Source organism: Carassius carassius, chromosome 43, assembly GCF_963082965.1.
Source record: "Carassius carassius chromosome 43, fCarCar2.1, whole genome shotgun sequence".
NCBI lineage: Eukaryota > Metazoa > Chordata > Actinopteri > Cypriniformes > Cyprinidae > Carassius > Carassius carassius.
In genome coordinates, this window is record NC_081797.1 from 21,240,653 (window position 1) to 21,253,733 (window position 13,081).

Here is a 13,081-nt window from a genome sequence, read left to right on the forward strand (position 1 = left end):
TTTCAAAGCATGGCAATATCATAGATTTTGCAAAAGACAGTGAATTAAAATCTTGTGTTATTGAACATTTTAACAGAAGGTTAAAGGGAAAAATGTGGCGTTATTTAACAGCTACAAACTCCAGGCGATACATCGATATACTTCAAGACATCACAGATAGTTACAATGCTAGTTATCACAGAAGAATCAAGATGCGACCAATTGATGTGAACGAAGAAAATGCATCTACTGTGCTACATAACCTAAATGGCTCTAGAGAGCTGCACAGTGTCAAACCATTATTTAAGTATAAGATTGGGGTTATAGTTAGAATCTCTAAAGTAAGGGGCCCGTTTACAAAGGGGTATGAGAAAACCTACACAGAGGAATTTTTCACAGTGAATGAATGTATCCCTTGACAATCACCTGTCTATAGACTCTGTGATTATGATGGTGATGTTATCGATGGTGTTTTTTATGAGCAGGAATTACAAAAAATATTTGTAAGCAATAACAAAGCATTTAAAATAGATATAATTTTGGAAAAAGAAGCAACGTGGGCGATCATCTATGGTCTTGGTCCAGTGGGCTGGATGGCCTTCCAAATTCAATACATGGGTAAATGAGAAAGATGTGGTAGATGTACAGAAACCGTAAAAACGGTCGACCCTCTCAGATTTGTAGACATTCATTTAAAAACAGCAATGTCTGAAGCTGGTTTTTACGTTACGCTCCCCTGTAATGCATCCTTATATGTTTATCTGGACAATACTATTTCTAGTTATAGAACCATGTTGTCAAGAACTCTAAACCTAAAAGGAGAGTGGGAGGTTGGATTGATAGAGTTCGAATACCCCATTTCATGGTATACATTTCCAGAGGAAGATGCCGCATATATTATCACCGATGGTCGGAACAGATTGGAGGATTTTGATGAGCAAGGACACGGTCATCATGCAGTTGGAGAGGGAATAAAAATCAGTATCGATAATGATGGTCAAAGTATATCAAAGCTATGCAACAGACTAAAGACAGGCTACTACGAAGATAATGTATTTCTGATTAGAGAAATAAATACAACTTTACCTCCAGGAACAACCCTCGGATATGATCATTTTAAAAACAAAGTCTTTCTAAAAGCCCCTCCTAAGATCTCTCTGACATTTTTTGGGAGATTTGCTATTATACTAGGGTTAAAACCAGGGGCCGCTATAGAATCTGCAAAAAAGCATGATGAAAACTACATCGGTGGGGTCACAGCTGTGACATACGCACCGCATCAAGCTGACAAGGGGAGTCGTGGCCTAATGGTTAGAGAGTCGGACTCCCAATCGAAAGGTTGTGAGTTCGAGTCCCGGGCCGGCAGGAATTGTGGGTGGGGGGAGTGCATGTACAGTTCTCTCTCCACCTTCAATACCTTCAATACCATGACTTAGGTGCCCTTGAGCAAGGCATCGAACCCCCAACTGCTCCCCGGGCGCCGCAGCATAAATGGCTGCCCACTGCTCCGGGTGTGTGCTCACAGTGTGTGTGTGTGTTCACTGCTCTGTGTGTGTGCATTTCGGATGGGTTAAATGCAGAGCACAAATTCTGAGTATGGGTCACCATACTTGGCTGAATGTCACTTCACTTTCACTTAAATGGAGGGTTCTACACTGTAAAAACTAAAGGTGCCTCAGTTATCCTTTTGAGTACTCCAGGAACCTTAAAATGTATTTTAAGTGCCTCAAAGCTCTTTTTCTCATAATGGGGTTCCTGGAAGAGCCATTATAGTATTTGCAGTTTGTGTAGGAACTTATGGGATCCTAGAAGCACTTTGTTCCCAGTTCTGAGGTTCTGGAGTCACCCTTTCAGTACACTGAGACCTCAAAGTGCTCTGGAGGTTCCTGGGGTAACTCACATTTTACAAAAGGGTTACTGTAAGCTCTGTTAATATTAAAGTGGTTCCTGGAAGATCTCACTTGTAAAAGCCAGCATCTGGAAGAACCCAGAGAAGTGACAAAAATGAAATTTTACTTATTATTATTATTATTATTATTATTTACTTTTTAGGAATGTGATGGAACAATGAGTTTTGTGGCACTTTCCATGTGAAAAAACAAAACAAACCCAAATGGTTGTACAAATCTTCACACTTGTTCTGTCAAAACATAAATAAATAAATAAAATAACAAAAGGACATACAGAATCTTCTAAACAGCCAGAATATCCAACTAAAATGTTACAATTATTTCTGAAAACACTGTTCTCAGCAATAGGGAATATATACAAAGCAAACAGGCCTCCAGTGGCTACACCATGTTTGTTATTATTATTTATTAATTTCCTCCAGACTTAAACTTATATACTGCAATTAACTAAAAATAGTTTTATTGAAATAGGTTAAATGTTAAATCATTTAAAGGTGGATAGTTTACCTTGAAACTTTAAAGCAAACATTAAAAATATTATTTAACTAAATATGACTCAACGCATTAATTTAATTAAAAAAAAAACTCTAATTATAACAATCAGTACAATAGTAATATTTAGTTCCCCATCGAGGGAGAGACGATGCGTCGATAACGCTTTGGGAACGCATTCTGCGTGAGTGCGTCTGAAGCATCCATGTCAACTAGTCCAATTGCGAGAGTGAGCATCAGGAGTGACGTCACGACCAGGAATTGATAAAAACCCCAACCGGAGCAACCGGTGTTAGCTTTCTGTGCCTCAGCAAGCGATCTGTGTCAAACCTGTCTGTCATATTTACTGTTGTCTTGTTCAAAGTTTATATATCATGGCTAAGCAACTATTCAAACCGTGTGCTTCTCCCTGCCTGCGTTATTTAACGGGTGGGGATACACACAAGCTTTGTGTAGTTTGTTTGGGAGTGGAGCATGCGTTATCAGCCTTCGAGGAGACTGATTGCCCGCATTGAAGACACCTTTGGCTTAATCTTTCAGATATTAAAGATAAAGATAGATCTTTTCTTTTAGACGCTCCCATTTCTCATGAAGGTCTGTTTGGTGATGCTGTGAATGAAGTGGTTGAGAGATTTCAAGAAAATAAAAAGCAATCTGAAGCTTTTAAAAGTTTTCTCCCTCGCCGATCTAATCCTGATGCTGCTGGGCGTGCAAGGCAGCCCCAGCCTTCTTGCTCCTCATATCGTGTTTTTCAAAAAGAGAGTGTTGCGTCTCGCGCTCCTCCTCAAAAATCACGGGGACTGAGCCAGCACTCACAGCCAAAGCAATCTAAGCAGAAGCCGGATCTGAGGACCGTTCTTCTCGCTAAGAAAGCTTCGGCTCAGAAGAAAAGTTCCTGATGCCAAATGGGTCAGACCTGTGAGGGCAGCCCCAATCGAGACGGTGCGGTGTACACCTCAATATACGGTGCACGTCCGGTCTCGGTGCTCTCACTGGGCCGTCCTGCCAACCCCGCCACCCTTGGTGCCTCGGGGCACAGCGGTCTCCAGCGGGTCTCTGGCGCTGTGTCTCTCAGACGCTGCGTCGGGCTCGCTCCCTCTGAGGGGGGTTCAAGAGCAGTTAGCTCGGGTAGTTCCTGCGTTTCGGCTTCAGGTCCCCGCACTAGCTGTTCAAATTACATTAGAGGCCAGCCTCGAGATCGTGACTCAAATCAGATCCGAGGACTGGTTCGTCACGATAGACCTAAAAGATGCGTACTTCCATATCTCCATCCTCCCTCAGCACAGGAAGTTCCTAAGGTTTTCTTTCGGGGGCAAAGAATATCAGTATCGGGTACTTCTCTTCGGTCTAGCTCTCTCACCCCGCACATTCACGAAATGCGTAGATGCAGCTCTGGCCCGGCTCAGGCTGCAGAGCATACGTATTCTGAATTACTTGGACGACTGGTTGATTTTAGCGGAATCAGAACAGTTGGCGGTTCGGCATCGAGATGTCGTCCTCGCTCATATGCAGAAGTTGGGTTTGAGCCCGCTCGTGTAGCCAACATCCTCACAGCCACATCAGAGCTAAAGCTAGGCCAGTCACGCACTGTAAAACAGTTCGAGAGATTGTTGGGTCTCATGGCAGCAGCGTCCAATGTGATCCCCTTTGGCCTGCTGGGCATGAGACCTTTACAGTGGTGGCTCAGGACCAGAGAGTTCTCCCCGAGGGGAAACCCACTTCGTACGATCAAGATCACGCGGCGGTGTCTCCGCGCCTTGGTCATATGGAGAGAACACTGGTTCCTGTCCCAGGGTCCGGTATTGGGAGCTCTTTGTCATCGGGTTACCATCTCGACAGATGCTTCCCTTACCGGCTGGGGAGCGGTAATGGAAGGCTGCTCAGCTCAGGGTCTGTGGGAGAGCCATCATCACTCTTGGCACATCAACTGCCTGGAGATGATGGCGGTCTTCAAAGCTTTGAGGCACTTCCTGCCAGACCTGAGGGACCATCATGTGCTGGTCCGCACAGACAATACATCGGTGGTCTCTTACATCAACCGTCAGGGGGGTCTGCGCTCGCGCCCACTCTGCAAATTAGCGCACCAGATCCTCCTGTGGTCCCTGGGGAAATTACGCTCTCTAAGGGCTATGTATATACCAGGGACTCAGAATATTGGAGCAGACACCCTGTCGAGGCAGGTGCTGAGGTCAGGGGAATGGAGGCTTCACCCCGAGGTGGTGGAGCTCATATGGGAATCTTATGGCCAAGCAGAAGTGGATCTGTTTGCGTCTCAGTACACGACGCACTGTCCACTATGGTTCTCCCTTACTCATCCAGCCCCCTGGGGTTGGACGCTATGGTACAGACGTGGCGGAGGCTACGTCTGTACGCCTTTCCCCCTGTTGCTCTGCTCCCAGGAGTTCTGGAGAGAGTCCGCCAGGGCGGAGTAAGTCTACTTCTCGTAGATCCACTCTGGCCGAGTCGAATCTGGTTTGCGGACCTGATTCATCTCCTCGACGGTCCTCCCTTGGAGATCCCGATCAGGAAAGACCTTCTATCTCAGGCCGGGGGCACTATATTTCACCCCCGGCCAGAGATTTGGAAGCTTTGGGTGTGGCCTCTGAGGGGGCGCAACTCATAGAGAGTGGTCTCTCAACTGAGGTTGTGGAGACCATTCTTAGCTCCAGAGCTCCAGCTACGAGGAAACTTTATAGACTCAAATGGAATGTTTTTTCTTCTTGGTGTTACCAACATCAGTGTGACCCCGTCCACTGCTCTGTTGGCTCAGTTCTAGAGTTTTTACAAGACCGCTTCACTTCTGGTCTATATCCATCCACCTTAAAAGTTTACGTGGCGGCCATTTCGGCTTTCCACGCCCCAGTGGGTGGTGCATCTCTGGGTCGTGACCCTCTTATCTCTCGTTTCCTTCGTGGCACCTTGAGGCTGAGACCTGCAACTCGTACTAGAGTGCCGGCCTGGGACCTGGCTATAGTTTTAGAAGGCCTTTCTAGGGCTCCTTTTGAACCCCTAGATTTTGTCTCTGAGAAGTTTCTTTCGTTTAAGACTACTTTTCTCCTTGCTATTTCGTCCCTAAAAAGAGTCGGAGACCTTCAGGCTCTCTCGGTTTCTCCCACCTGCCTTGAATTTGCACCTGGGATGGTGAAAGCATTTCTCTACCCTAAGCAGGGATACGTCCCTAAGGTACCGACCGTTGTTCCGAGACCTATTGTTCTGCAGGCTTTCTGTCCTCCCCCGTTTGCATAATCGGACCAGGAAAAGTCTAATCTCTTGTGCCCGGTGCGAGCATTGGACACTTATGTTCATCGGACTTCTTCTTTTCGGAAATCCGATCAGCTGTTTGTTTGTTTCGGGTCACCTAAGATAGGTCTTCCTGCCACTAAACAGACACTTAGTAAGTGGATAGTTGGGGCTATCCTTCTTGCCTATGAGTCTTCTGAGCTACCGTGCCCTTTGGGGGTCAGAGCTCATTCTACTAGGAGTATGGCGACCTCTAGAGCCTTATTATCTGGGGCCTCTCTTCAGGATGTTTGCGATGCGGCAGGCTGGTCCTCGCCACTCACATTCGTCAGGTTTTATAGCCTAGACCTGGACGCTACTCCCGGGTCTCAGGTTTTTAATTCTTGAGCCGTTGGTTTTTTCTGGCTGACACTCAGGCACTTGTAATATGGCGGTTTGGGTATTCTCGTTCCCAAAGCGTTATCGACGCATCGTCTCTCCCTCGATGGGGAACGTCTCGGTTACGTCTGTAACCTCGGTTCCCCGAGAAGGGAACGAGACGATGCGTCTCCCTACCATACTTCCTTCGTTCCTGTGATCGACTTGCTTCGGCATTGTCGAAGCTAACACCGGTTGCTCCGGTTGGGGTTTTTATCAATTCCTGGTCGTGACGTCACTCCTGATGCTCACTCTCGCCATTGGACTAGTTGACATGGATGCTTCAGACGCACTCACGCAGAATGCGTTCCCAAAGCGTTATCGACGACACGCACGACGTGCGTGTGTGTGCAAGAGCGATTTCAAATACAAAGAACTAGAAGTAACGGCTCCTTTCCTCAAAGAAAGAAACAACCGCTGTGCAAGGTGAGTAAAGGCTCCGAAATAAATACACAGATTTATTATTTGTATACTAATTCCTACACTGACACATTAAACTTTTTTTTTTTTTTTTAACTGTTTGTTTTAACCATTAATCTAATAGCCGCGATGCTTACGAGTCTAATGTACTTTGTGAGACGAAATGGAGACTATTTGTGACAAGGTCACAAAAATTATTAGTTAGGTTTACACATGATGTTTACGTTTATTCATTGTAACTCTTTTCTTTAACTTTTCTAAATTATTGTTGTTGTTTACGTTTGTTAAATAGTTACACATCCATGTTAACGTACGTTACATGTAACGTTAGGCTATAAGCCTATTTTTCGAGTCATTTGCACATAACGTAACGTTAAATAAAACTGGTTTTGATAATTTTCTCCTCAGAAAATCTAGTATGACTTCTCTTAAAATCTCAAAGGATTCACAGAGCAACACTATGTAAGTATTTAATTATTTATTTGACCCCGAAATAACTGAAATGGTGTTTCAGCGTGGCCTAATCCAAAATGATATATGACTGTATACACTGTTACACTGAACTGAATTAAACAATTTAAAAAACTACCCATATGTTCTTTTTTATTCAGCAGTTAATAAAGAAATGTGGCTCTGTAGTGGACACCTGTGAGGCAGTGGACAGCTGCTGATGCCTGATGCTGGCTGACAATAAACAGACCTCTCTGGACGTAACGTACCCCATCTTTTGCAGGTGTGTAAATAAGTGAACAATTGCAGAGACACACCAGAAACCCTTCTAAAACATTCAATTATTTATAGTTTATTAACAGTTCTTTTTTTCTTTCTTTTTTTTCAGAGTAATTAAAACATTGCCCTTCCTGTAACATGATGATCCTGCTGTCCTGCACTGTATATGATGAGGTAAGTATGTGTTTGTCCATGTATATACATGTATATATAGTGTACACACACACATTATACACACATTATGCACTTAATTAGCCCACAACCATTAATCAATGAACTAATATGACAAAAATAATTCCTGTGGTGTTCCTCATTTTTAAGATAATTAAAAAAATACCTGTGCTAAATGAATAAATGTAAATATTTTATTATTTAATTGTATGTAAATCACTCTTTTTTTCAATGAACAGCCTACACAGAATCTCAGAACAGCTGTGGTAATAACAGGAGACCCATTTGGTGAGAGCAGCACTGCAGACTTTCCTGATGGTGAGGAGCTTCTTGCTGATGAACCTGCCGACATGAGTTCACCTAACTATGAGTTACTATGTTCTGTTCAACATTACACAGAAAAGCAATTAAAAGTACACTAAAGCGCACTGTTTTTCTGCTGTGTCTGTGGGCCAATCAGGAGGAGATCATGGACCATTTTCACAAGACTGATGATGTGTTTCAGCGGCCATCAGCATTGTAAATCCTCACAATTTTTTTATATTTTGATTTTAGAAAATGATGTGCATTAATAACACCATACTTTATATTATATCACATTTGTATCAAATTACAAAAAAAATAGCTAATGCAAGGGTGTTTCGAATCCAGAGTCTTTGGGAGGGTTGCTAAATTTGACAATGTTCTGTCTTCTGACTGCTGTTATCAGTCTCTGTCAGTTTTTTTTCCTTTGATTGAAAGTTGTGAAAATGCTATCTTTAGAGTTTTTATTTTGCTATTTGAGTAAATGAGAATGCAAAAATATATTTGTGATACTCTCCCATTCACTGCTCTCGAAGTTTACCCAATTATAACAACTTATGCTGCTGAGAAACGTACTCGGTTACTAATGTAACCTCGGTTCTCTCTAGAAGAGGGAACGAGTACTGCGTCTTAGCTAAGACGCTACGGGAAAAGTCTCTTTTCACGATACACTGAAGCAAAAAATTATCCTTAATTTTGAATTATTGTAAAGCGCATTTGCAGCAGCACACAGCCATAGGCGAGACGGCTCGCTCGCTCATTGGCTGCTCTGCGGCAACTGCATAAGCCTATCGAGCGCAGGCTGATGCAACATCAGACCAATGAGGGCAATCGCGCCCTCCATGCCACTTCCCGCTAAAATGGGTGTGGCATAGCCCTATAAAGGGAGCTCGAAAAGGCTGACTCACCTGATTTATTTCATCGCCGAAGCGAACCAGAGTGAATCGTACGCACGGCAGAGAACGCAGTACTCGTTCCCTCTTCTAGAGAGAACCGGGGTTACATTAGTAACCGAGTACGTTCTCTTACGAGAGTTCTCTCGTACTGCGTCTTAGCTAAGACGCTACGGGAACCCAATGTAAAACGCCATGCGTGCAGCGATCACACACCAATAAACCTGGAAGCGTCGCTCAGGATTTACAGTGCACAATCACCAGAGGGACTCACAGAGAGTCCTAGAACAGGAGGGGGAAACCCTCAATCCCATATCTAGCAGCGTCCGTAGACGCGGCAATATGACATCACATATTCAAGGCAAGGTCTGACCAATGTGGGAATGTGGGTCTTACGCAATACTGCCCACATAACAGTCGGCAGCGCCTCGCGCTTGCGATCTCAGAGTTCCAAACAGGACACTGATTCAACTATACCGACAACAGCTTTGCTTGCAGAGCGGGAACCTCTAGGTTATAGAACCTGATAAATGTAGACGCCGAGCCTGAGTGATAGTATTTAGCACTCCCACTGAGAGATCAGCAGGTAACCGTTGAGCGCCCACACATGGAGGGACCACGACTCCGGTTGAGGGTGCCAAATCGAGCCCCTGGCCTGCGAGAGGAGGTCCCTCCTCAATGGCACTGGCCACGGGGCAGTGTCTGCTAACTGCATCAAATCTGGAAACCATGGTTGGTTCTTCCAAAGTGGTGCTACAAGCAGTACTGAGCATTTTGTTTCTCTCACCTGTTCTATCACCTGCGGAAGGAGGGAGACGGGGGGAAAAGCATAGAGCGGGCAGCACGGCCACCTTTGTGACAGCGCGCTTTCGTTCTTGCAAAAGAACGCGGGGCAGTGAGCGTTTTCGTGGGACGCGAAGAGGTCCACTTCCGCCCTGCCAAATCTCTCCCACAGCAGCTGGACTGTCTGTGGGTGTAGAGACCATTCACCCATGGGAATGTTGCTTCTGGACAGTCTGTCTGGACCCAGATTCTGTAGCCCAGGCATATGAACTGCTCTCAGCGAGCACAAGTTGCGCTGAGCCCAAACCAGGAGGCGTTCCGCCGAACGGACTAAGACGTGGTGGCCCTTGATTCGGGGACGAAAGCGCGCCAGCACGTTCTCCACTGCCAGCATTTGAAAACAGTTGATATGTTGGAGCTTTTCCCGTTCTGACCACAGGCCAAAGAATCCATCCCGAAGTGGAGGCATCCGTCGACACCACTTTCACTTTCAAGGAAGTCCCCAGGCTTACACCTGATTGGTACCAGTCGTTCGCTGTCCAGGGTTTCAAGGCTGTGACACAGCTCTGATTGACCTTGAGACGCAACTGACCGGATATCCACGCTCTGCGGGGTACTCGCGCTTTCAGCCAGAACTGCAAGGGGCGCATGCGGAGCAGGCCCAACTGAAGAACTGGTGATGCTGAGGCCATGAGACCTAGCATCTTCTGAAATTCTCTGAGCGAGAAGGTCGCTCCGCAGCGGAGAGAGCTCGCTGCGCGCTGAATGCCCAACGCGCGCTGTGGTGACAGCCGTGCTGTCATGGAGCGTGAGTCCAGAGCTATACCCAAAAACAGTATCGTCTGACTGGGGTTCAGCGAACTCTTCATCCAGTTGACACTGAGACCGAGTTTCTCGAGGTGATTGAGTATAATGGCCCTGTGTTCCACGAGCTCTGATCATGATTGAGCCAGAATCAGCCAGTCGTCCAAATAGTTCAGCACTCGCATGCCTCTGAGTCTGAGAGGAGCAAGCGCTGCGTCCATGCACCTCGTAAACATACGAGGAGCCATGGACAAGCCGAACGGCAGGACTGTATACTAGTATTTCTGGCCCTCGAAGGCGAATCTCAAATATCGAAGCCTGTGACGTGACGCTATCTGTATTTGAAAATACGCGTCCTTCAGATCTATCGACATGAACCAGTCTCCTCTGCGAATATGCGCGAGGATTTTCCTGGCTGTAAGCATTTTGAAACTGCGTTTCACCAATGCCTTGTTCAGCTGTCTTAGATCCAGTATGGGTCTGAAACCCCCGTCTTTCTTGGGCACTAGAAAGTATCAGCTGTACAGCCCCCCTTCGCTTTGAGCTTGAGATACAGGCTCCACAGCCCCTTTGCTCAACAGTTTTGATATTTCGGCTCGAAGTAGGTGCGCTACTCCGGTTTTGACCGTAGTTTTGACGCGCGTTAAAAAGCGCGGAGGGCGTCGAAAAAACTGTAGCGAGTAGCCTCCCTTTATAATGTCTAGCACCCAATCCGAAACCCCTGGAAGCGCTGACCATGCGTCTGCATGAATGGCTAAGGGTTGGATGCGAAGCGCGCTCTGTTGGCCGGGCAACGGCAGTGCTTCGATGTGCTGTAACATGGGCGTTATGCCTGTGACATTTGAGGCGGGGAGCGCGCTGATCACAGCGGGCAGATCGCTCTTCCTCGACCCCGCCACGGTGCTTAACCGAGTGAGGGAGGGCTGAGCGGGTCCCGTGGGACTCGTGCTCTCTGTGAGTAATTGTGGACTGTAAGCGTGCACATTTACTGCTTTCGACTCGCTGTCTGCCTGGGCAGAACGAACGTGCACGGGTTTCGTTTTTACAGAAACCACATGCCGTATGTGACATAGTGTTTGTGGGCACTGAGAAGTGGGCACGTTTACTATGTAGTGCGCGCGATCGACCTGAGTCGCTTTTATGGGCGCGAGCCCTGTGTGAAGGGCTGTGCTTATATGTGGAGATGGGCACTGAGCAGTGGGCATCGTCACTACATTTGTAGCACCATCGGCCGTGGCCGGGACACCAGAAATTACACACTTTTCGGGAAATATCTGGGTAGCCGTGATAACGGCTTTTGTGTGCAAGCAAGCGGGCAACTGTACAGGCTTGCGCGTTGCAGAAGACGCTGAGACAGTAACAATTCCTGGAACTGAAACAGCGACGCGCTTGGGTGAGAGTTCGGCCGCAGCCGGACTCGTACACTCAGGTTCCAGTTGACCCTCCAGAGTCGAGTCAGGTTCCAGTTGACCCTCCAGAGTCGAGTCAGGTTCCAGTTGACCCTCCAGAGTCGAGTCAGGTTCCAGTGAACTCTCCAGAGTCGAGTCAGGTTCCAGTTGACCCTCCAGAGTCGAGTCAGGTTACAGTGAACTCTTCAGAGTCGAACCAGGTGTTCGTGGACCCTTCAGAGTCAGGGCTAGTCACCGATGATCTTCCAGAGTCAGGGCTAGTCACTGAGGACCTTCCAGAGCCAGGGCTAGGTACCATGGACTTTCCAGAGACAAGGCTGGTCACCGTGGCCCTTTCAGAGTCAAGTCAAGTCACCGGTGATCTTCAAGGACTGAGTCAAGTCACCTGTGATCTTCATGAACAAGTGCCAGTCACCAATGATCTTCGCGAGCAGAGTCAGGCCAGCACCGATCTTCTGGAGTCCAGTAAGAACACCAGGGGATTACCAGAGATTCGTCGTCCCATTGGTCTGGCCGCACGGAGCTCTGCTCCGCCCTGGGGGGCTCTCGCCCTGACTACACGGTTGTGGTGGTCTTCCGCTCCGCCCTGGGGGACTCCGTCGACCACAAGGATGTGGTGGTCTTCTGCTCCGCCCTGGGGGACTCCAGTCTCCACCACACGGACGTGGTGGTCTTCTGCTCCGCCCAGGGGGGGCTTCATGTTGTTGTTTGTTTTTTGTTTTATGTGTTCACTTCTGTCCCTGTTCCCCCCTGTTAGGCCCTCCGTCCCTCCCCCTGAACCTCCTCCGGTCCTCCTCCCTCCTGGTCTTCCTGTTTTGTGTTTACATTCTGGTGCCTGTTCCCCATGTTTTTCTTTTTTGGCCCTCTGTCCCTCCCCCTGAGCCTCCACCTGTCCGCCTCCCTCCTGGTCTCTGTTTTGTGTCTGTCTTGGAGCGTCTGGGAGCCGCTCCGTAGAGGGGGGGGGGTACTGTCACAGTGTCTGGGTTGTGTTCCCTGGGTTTCCAATAGGTGTCCTCCTTTTCCACGGTGTCTGTCACCTTATCACTTCCTGTTCCCTTATTTGGTCACCTTCCTCCTTGTTGAGTTAATTGATTGTTCCCCACCTGTCTCCAGTTCCCTCATCATCCTTCTGTGTATTTATACCCGGTCTGTCTGAGTCTGTGTCACGGAGTCCTTGTCTAATGTTTGATGATATCCGTAGTCTTGCCATTTCCGTGTGTTCTGTTCTGTTTTATGTTGTTTGGATACTCTGGTTTTGACCCTGCCTGGACTGTTTACCCTTTTGGATTTGCCCTCAATAAAACATCATACATGCACTTGGATCTCTCCTTGTTTCCTGTATCTCCGAACGTGACAGAATTGAATTTATTCATTTAAATTGTATCACTGTTTTAGGTACATTAAATGTTTTTTTTAAAGTTCTAAGATAATTGAGTCACATTTATTTGTTTATAATTTTACCAAGGTGTAAATTATTTTTTTTGTTGTTGTTGTTGTTGTTGTTGTTGTTGTTTATAGCAATATTAAAACT

At 46.8% G+C, this 13,081-nt stretch overlaps 1 protein-coding gene, 1 long non-coding RNA gene and 1 pseudogene across 2 annotated transcripts in view; 2 read left to right on the forward strand and 1 right to left on the reverse strand.

Annotated features, from left to right (window-relative positions):
- Positions 1–13,081, reverse strand: part of LOC132125468 (uncharacterized) — a 1,183,551-nt gene that overhangs the window by 856,824 nt on the left and 313,646 nt on the right. The gene's annotated exons all lie outside the window — the stretch shown is intronic.
- Positions 1–13,081, forward strand: part of LOC132125471 (immunoglobulin kappa variable 3-15-like) — a 444,765-nt pseudogene that overhangs the window by 322,502 nt on the left and 109,182 nt on the right.
- On the forward strand, positions 6,395–7,191 carry LOC132125252 (uncharacterized). The gene is made up of 3 exons (XR_009426879.1): positions 6,395–6,464; positions 6,867–6,920; positions 7,070–7,191. It is a non-coding gene; the product is annotated as an uncharacterized LOC132125252 (long non-coding RNA).